We start from the raw sequence: 7,651 nt of genomic DNA, 5'->3' as shown, positions 1-7,651 counted from the left end.
AAGGAAGGAAGGAAGGAAGGAAGGAAGGAAGGAAAGAAAGAGAGAAGGAAGGAATGGAGGAAGGAAGGAAAGAGAGAAGGAGCTTACTACATGCCAAGCAATGATCTAAGAGCAAGGAATACAAATAGGAAAAAAAGAGAGAGAGAGAGAGAGAGATTGTCCCTATTCTCAAGAAATTCTAATTGAGGGAGGCAACTCAATAAAACAGCAGACAGAAAGACCCAGAGACCTAGGGATTCAGCATTAGGATGCATGGCAAGTCATAGTTAGGGTTCACCAGCAATGCCCCAGGGCAATTGTTAAGTCCCAGAGGACCTTAGGCTGTAGTGGCCAGGCAGATGGCAAGGCCTGGTGATCTGCCATTTCATTGGAAGGATTAGAATTGGCAAATAAATATCCCAGTGTTATACACATAGTAGATACACAATAAATGCTTGTTGGATCATTGAAGTCAACAGATAAAACAAAACAAAACAAAACAAAACAAAACCTTGGTAAATCTTATTTATAGCATTTCCCTAATCGGCTGGTCTGTCAAAAAATGAAGTCAGTCCAGCAAGACCCGTTTTTTATAAAACCAGGCTGGCTCATTGTGATCACTACTTCCTTTTCTAGATGTTCATGAACCATCCCTTAAGTATGTCCTAGGATTTTGCCAAGAACCAAAATAAAGCTCACTAGACTGTGCCATGAAGGCTCCATTCTCTTCTTTTTGAAAATGGGGACATTTGTTCTTCTCCAGTGCTGTGGCACTTTCAGATATCACTGACAGTGGCTCAGGAATTACATCTGCCAATTTTGGTATCCTGGAATGCAGTTTGTCTTGGTCTGGTGACTAATCTCAGTCCTGTTGCTACCTGTATAACCTTTGGCAAGTCCCTGAACCTCTCTAGCCTCAGATTCCTCTGGGTTTGGGGTCAAAGGAACTACATTAAAATTTTAGCCATGCTACTGACTAGTTGTGTGACCCTGAGCAAGTCATTTCTTTCTGGGCTCAGGTTCCTCCAACATGAAATGAAGGGACTAGAGTAGTTTCATCTTTAAGGTGTCTAATAACTCTAAAGTCAGGGTCTATAAAATAGTGTCAGATTACAAAGACATTTGCCAGCTGTGTTCTGCAAAACCTCAGTGCTTCCTAAGAAAATGCTCATGCTAGCAGTATTAAATATATATATAAAGTACTTATTGTGGGGCAATTTGAGGGTATTTAAATTGGCTTTATTGCCTTTATTTTGCTCTAAAATTTCTCTTGACACCCACTCCCCTTTATTCCATCCCCCAGCCCATGCCCTTACTCAGACCAGCACTTACCAGTTTTGCCAATGCATTCCAAGCCCCAAAGCATCCTGTGGCCAAATGTTTGGGAAATGCTGGACTAGATGGTCTTTAAGGCCCCTTCCAGCCCTAACCTTCAATGATTCCAAGCTTACCACTAACACTGCTGAGGTTTCAGTAAGATTTTCATAAATTAGAGGCTCAGTTCCATGCCTTTTAGGAGCCTGGTTTATTTTCTCTTTTACTTATTCCTCATCCAGCCTCCTCATTATTTATACACCATAAGTACAGGGTGTATAGTCAGGACAAAGAAAGCCAAATTCTTTTCCCCATTACTCTTCCCAGAAATGGGGTGCAATTTCAAGTATGACTAGTACTTTTTTTCTATGACTTGGTTTTATTTTCATGGCTGAAAGGGGTTTTTTTTCTTTTCCTTTTTTTTTTAAACTCTTACCTTTAGAATCGATACTAAATTTCAAATCCAAGATGTAGGAAATTGAGGTTAAATGACTTATCCAGGGCCATTCAGCTAGGAAGTGTCCGAGGTCAAATTTGAACCCTGGACCTCCCATCTCCAGGCTTGGCACTCTATTCACTGAACCACCTAGCTGCCCAGGTTTTTTTCTTTTTTAAAGATAAAATGACTTTCTGTTTTCATAGTTTCTTTTTAAAGTGACTGTTGCTGGAGGGAGTGTTCTTCAGAGAGCATTTGGGGTACTCTCCCAACTTACTCTCACACTTGTGGGTTAGGTCTTCCCAGAGGGGAGGCAGCATAAGTACTAGTTAGTATTTTAGGGGTAGCTGTTTCTAAAACTATAGCTGATAGTCAGCTCTCTTCTCTGCTTCCAAAGTTCCTTTTCCTCAAAGCTGGTTCCTCCCTCAAGTGATTGCCTTTCTGTACCCATGTTGGTCTAGAGAGAATTTCTCTGCTCCTTAGGTTGTGCCTAGAACTCCTTTCAGCTGGCAAGCTCTTAAACTATCTGATGAGATGGCTCTGTGGCTAGTTGCCATTGGATGCCAATTTATTTATGCTTGTTCACGTTGTATGCGCCCAATAGAATGAATCCCCTGAGAAAAGAGACTATTTCATTCTGGGACTTGTATCCCATATCTAAAACAATTCCCTGCATATATGTTGATAGATCCTGGGACCAAAACCCCTCTTCCTTTTCTCCCTTCCTTGTTGAAACCCCCCACCCCAGCCCAGCACTCGTCCAGACCATGAGACAAAGCCTCAGCAAAACCTGGAAGAACATCAGGACTTGGCTGTCAACCTTAGACAAATGACCTCCTGCATCACTGGCCATCAGAAATGAGAACTTCTCACCCACAGAGACTGAGGTTCCCAACTGCCTTAGGGCCTTCCAATCAACTGGACCCAAGTACCCCAACTTTGACGAATTAGAGGCATCCCAGACCACTACCCTATAAAAGACTGCCTCCTTCTCCACCCAAGTGGAGACCACTAGCCATCCGCAGGTTTGGAGCTCTCCTCTTGCTCTCCCTTCCTCTTCCCCCTTTCCTTTCTCACAATAAAGCATCACTGTATTATTACTCAACTCTCTGTCTCATATTGCCTCCAGTCGGACCCCCATCAGTCAGATCTGACCTATGTATGTACTTAAAGAAGCATGGGACACTCCTCTTGTGTAAAGTCCCTCCACAGAGGAAAGTTACAACCCTTTCTGACTTTAGAAGATCAGTCCCAAGGAGAAGACTGAAGCACATGGAGATAGGTCTTCCCAAACCCAAATTCAGCATTCTATCTCCTATCCTCTGCCACCCCTGCCTTGCACACAGTGGGTGCTTGATTTTCTTAAATTGGATCTAATTTAATTGAATTTATCCAGCATCTAAGGATATTTAGCAGGGGACAACATCAGACTGGGAACATCACAGTCTGATGACGTCAAACAATGGGCAGAAGGACCCTGAGAGAGTATCTAATCTACCTCTTTGCATATTTATATGTTTGTGTGTATGTATTTAGTTTAATCTATATCTTTTGTTTTTACAGACCAGACATTTCTGGATATTGCCTTTCCCAAGTGCCAATCTCTCATAGTCTCTTTTTTAAAAAAGAAAAAAGGTTAAAATTATACAATGATCCATACCTGTAATGCCTCACTTCTCCAACTAAAGGAAGGGCCATTTCTTCACTGCTTCTCCTGAAGCTAGTTTCAACTCCCTTATTTTACAGTTGAGTAAACTAAGGAATAGAGAAGTGAAGTGATCATGAAAAGACACATGGATAGGAACACCTAGGTGGCTGAGTGGTTAGAAAGTCAAACTTGGATAGGAAGTCCTGAGTTCAAATCTGGTCTCAGACACATCCTAGCTGTATGACCCTGGGCAAGTCACCTAACTCCAGCTGCCTAGCCCTTACTGCTCTTCTCATCTACCTTAGAACCAATTAGAACCTTAGAACATTACCCAATGGTAGAATTGTGGTGAAAAAAGGAATGAATCCATCAAATGGAAATCCTTGACAAGGAGAAAAAGATGAGTGCTTTGAGCCAGGAGGAGGACAGTTGCTAGGGTTTTCAACAGTCCTACATCCAATTTTTGGCCACTTATGCAATAATGTTGTCCACCATTTCATAGGCAAGAGGACACCATGGCACTTCATTGGAATTTCAACTCTAAGTATATGCTTTTGTATACCGAAAGTATTTTTTATCTTTGAGTTGTAGCCATGTTGAAAATATGTTTCTCATTAAAGTGTAGGATTTTTTCTGTGCATAAATCTTATGTATAATTTATGTATTTATATTTAAACAGTTGATGCAGCACTAAAAATAACCCTTTAAAAAGCCACATGAATAGAAAGCAATGGAATCTAAGTCTTCTGCTTCCCTATTCCTAGAATATTGAAAGTGATATCAAGAAGTCCTAAAGTATTGAACCCCTTGAGTAAATGTGCTGAGGCCCAAAAGAAGTGATTGACATTATTATTATATTATTATTTATGCTCTGCAAAGTACATTCATGTATATAATCTCACTGGGCCTTCACAACAAATCTAGAAGAGGTAGGGGGTTGGGGGAATAGAAGAAAGAGGCAGGATTATCTCCATCTTACAGATAAGGCCACTCAGAGAAATGTATTGGTTTGCCAAAGCCAACCAGCAAGTTCATGGTAGAGGTGGGTTTAGGACTCGCCTCCTAATTCCTCATATAGTCATCTTTCTGCCATTCCACCCAAAAGTCAAGGTCCCAGTCTTTCCAAGCCAATTCAATCTAACAAATATTTATTTAGTTCCCACCCTACACAAGCTTCTGTGCTAAGATCTGGGAATAGAAAGACAAAATTGAAAACTATCCCTGACTTTAGAGAATTTTATTTTACTGGTCTATAAATAGATAAAACAGCTATGCACAGGGCTTCCTGTAAGAAGTGGCGGTTGAGAGAAGTCTTGAAGGAAGTCAGGGCTTCTGAGAAGCGGAGGTAAAGAAAGAAAGCATTCCAGGATTAGGGGAAAGCCTACTCAAAGGAATGATGGAAGAAGGTGGAATGTCCTATACAGGAAATAGCAAGTTGGACAGCTTAATTGGAATGTACAGAATATAAAGAAGAATCATGTTAAAAACCTTAGAAAAGCAGGCTAGAACCAGATCATGAAGGACTTTGTATTTTATCCTACTTATGAAAGGGAGCCTTTGAGATTTCTTGACAGAGCAGCTAGGTGGTTCAGTGGATAGAGACCCAGGCCTAGAGATGGGAGGCCCTGGATTCAAATCTGGCCTCAGTCACTTCCTAGCTATGTGACCCTGGGCAAGTCACTTAACCCCTACTACTTAATCTTTACTGTTCTTCTTCCTTGAAACTAATACATTATTGATTCTAAGATGAAAGATAAGGGAAAGAAAGAAAGAAAGGAAGGAAGGAAGGAAGGAAGAAAGAAANAGAAAGAAAGAAAGAAAGAAAGAAAGAAAGAAAGAAAGAAAGAAAGAAAGAAAGAAAGAGAGAGAGAGAGAAACCCCAATACTCCCATTCCAGACATTTGTGTGGAATCAACAAGATTTAGCCACTGATGAGAGATGGAGATGAGGGAGTAAGAAATGAGGATGATACTGAGGGTGAGAACCTGGGTAAATGGAAGGTTAGTGATGAACTCCACAGAATTAGAGAAGCTGGATGAAGGGATATGCTTAGAGAAGAAGACAGTAAGTTCCATTTGGGGTATGTGAAGGTCAAGTTGACAATGGGGTATTCAGTTGGAGATGTCTTTTGCCTTTTTTTGTATCCCCAGCCCTTGGCACGGTGCCTGGCAAATAGTAGATGCTTAATAAACACTGACTGAGAACTTCCTTGAGCTCTAGTCAAAAGAGTCCACATACCTCTCCTGTGGCTCTCAGATTCTTACATCTTTGGCTCCTAACCTGTGATCTACTTTCCCAGTCATTTCCATGCTATGCAACTTTCATTCCAACCTCTATCTCTTACTAGAACTCAAGCTACCACCTCAGGGACCCTGGAATTTTGACTGAGGAGCAATCATTTTTTCTTCCTAGGATCCAGACCCATTCCACCATTTTCCAGTCATCTCTATGCCACATCACATATATTTCATATACCCTGATTTCCAATTTTAGTTCTTAGAGTAATAAGTAAATCATATCTCATTTCTTAGAAAGGGCAGTTCAATCAATTGCCCTACCACTCCTCCAATCATGATTACCTCTGACCTTCATGTCCGAAACACACCTCCTTGGCCATCACTACCCTATATGCATTGACTTCCTCTATTAGAATGTAAGTTCTTTAACATAAGTACTTAATAAATGTTGGGGAGAAGGGGTTATAGACAGCTAAGTGGCTCAATGGATAGAGCTCTGGGCCTGGAGTAAGGAGAACCTGGATCCAAATCTGGCCTCAGATACTTTCTAGCTATGTAACTCCAGTCATTTAACCCCAATTGCCTAGACCTTATGGCTCTTCTGCCTTAGAACCAATATTCATATTGCTTCTAAGACAGAAGGTAAGGGATTTTTGTTTGTTTGTTTGTTTTATCCTCATACCATGGTGCCTAATACTGAACACAATATTCCAGATCTGATCTAATTAGGGCAGAGTACAGATGGACCATCACCTCCTTGTTCATGGAAACTCTCTCTCTCTCTCAGGGCAGTCTGAGATTATGTTAGCCTTTTTTGGGATACCTCATCACATGTCTGATTCATACTGATCTTGCTGTCCACTAGACTTGTCTCTACTAGTCCTCCCCTAGATCTTCTTTAGACGCACTACTGTCTAATCATGCCTACAACAGAAGGGGAGTTTTTTTAATTAATTTTTTATTTAGAATATTTTTCCATGGTTACATGATCCATGATTCTCCCCCCTCCCCTCCCTACTCCTGGAGCTGACAAGCAGTTCCACTGAGTCAAAACTTATTTCCATATTATTAATATTTGCAATAGAGTGAGCTTTTAAAGTCAAAATCCCCAATCATATCCCCATCAAACCATGTGATCAGTCATATGCTTTTCTTCTGCATTTCTGCTCCCACAATTGTTACTCTGGATGTGGATAGTGTTCTTTCTCATAAGTTCCTCTGGATTGTCCTGGATCCTTGCATTGCTGCTAGAAGTCCATTACATTCTATCGAGTCACAATGTGTCAGTCTCTGTATACAATGTTCTCCTGGTTCTGCTCCTTTCACTCTGCATCAGTTCCTGTTGGTTGTTCCTGTTCACATGGAATTCCTCCAGTTCATTATTCCTTTGAGCACAATAGTATTCCATCACCATTAAATACCACAATTTGCTCAGCCATTCCCCAATCGATGGACACCCCTTATTTTCTAGTTTTTTGCCACCACAAAGAGTACAGCTATAAATATTTTTGTACAAATATTTTCCTTATTATTTCTTTTGGATACAAACCCAGCAGTGGTATGGCTGGATCAAAGGGCAGACAGTCTTTTAAAGCCCTTTGGGCATAGTTCCAAATTGCCCTCTAGAATGGTTGGATCAATTCACAATGGGGAGTTGTGTTTTCTTTAACCCAAGTCTAAGACTTTGCACTTATTCCTATTACATTTCTTCTTATTAGATTCATTCGAATATGCTAACCTATCAAAATTGCTTTATATCTTGACTCTTACCTTCTTGGGTCATCCTTCTGAGCTCCATTACTTGACCAGGTTAATGACTATTTCTTTATTCAAGTCACTGATAAAAAGTAAAAGAATAGAGCCCTGGAGCACTCCATTGGAAACCTTCTTAGGTGGCATTAAACCATTAAATGACTACTCTTTAAGTCCAGATATCCAGTCATTTCTAAATACATCTAATTTTATTAACACAGAGCCCATGACCAAAAAAAAAGAAAAACATCTGTTCTATAATAGCATGAGATAGTTTATCAAATG

The sequence above is a fragment of the Gracilinanus agilis genome, chromosome 1 (assembly GCF_016433145.1).
Source record: "Gracilinanus agilis isolate LMUSP501 chromosome 1, AgileGrace, whole genome shotgun sequence".
Classification (NCBI taxonomy): Eukaryota; Metazoa; Chordata; class Mammalia; order Didelphimorphia; family Didelphidae; genus Gracilinanus; species Gracilinanus agilis.
This window is presented reverse-complemented; position numbering follows the sequence as displayed.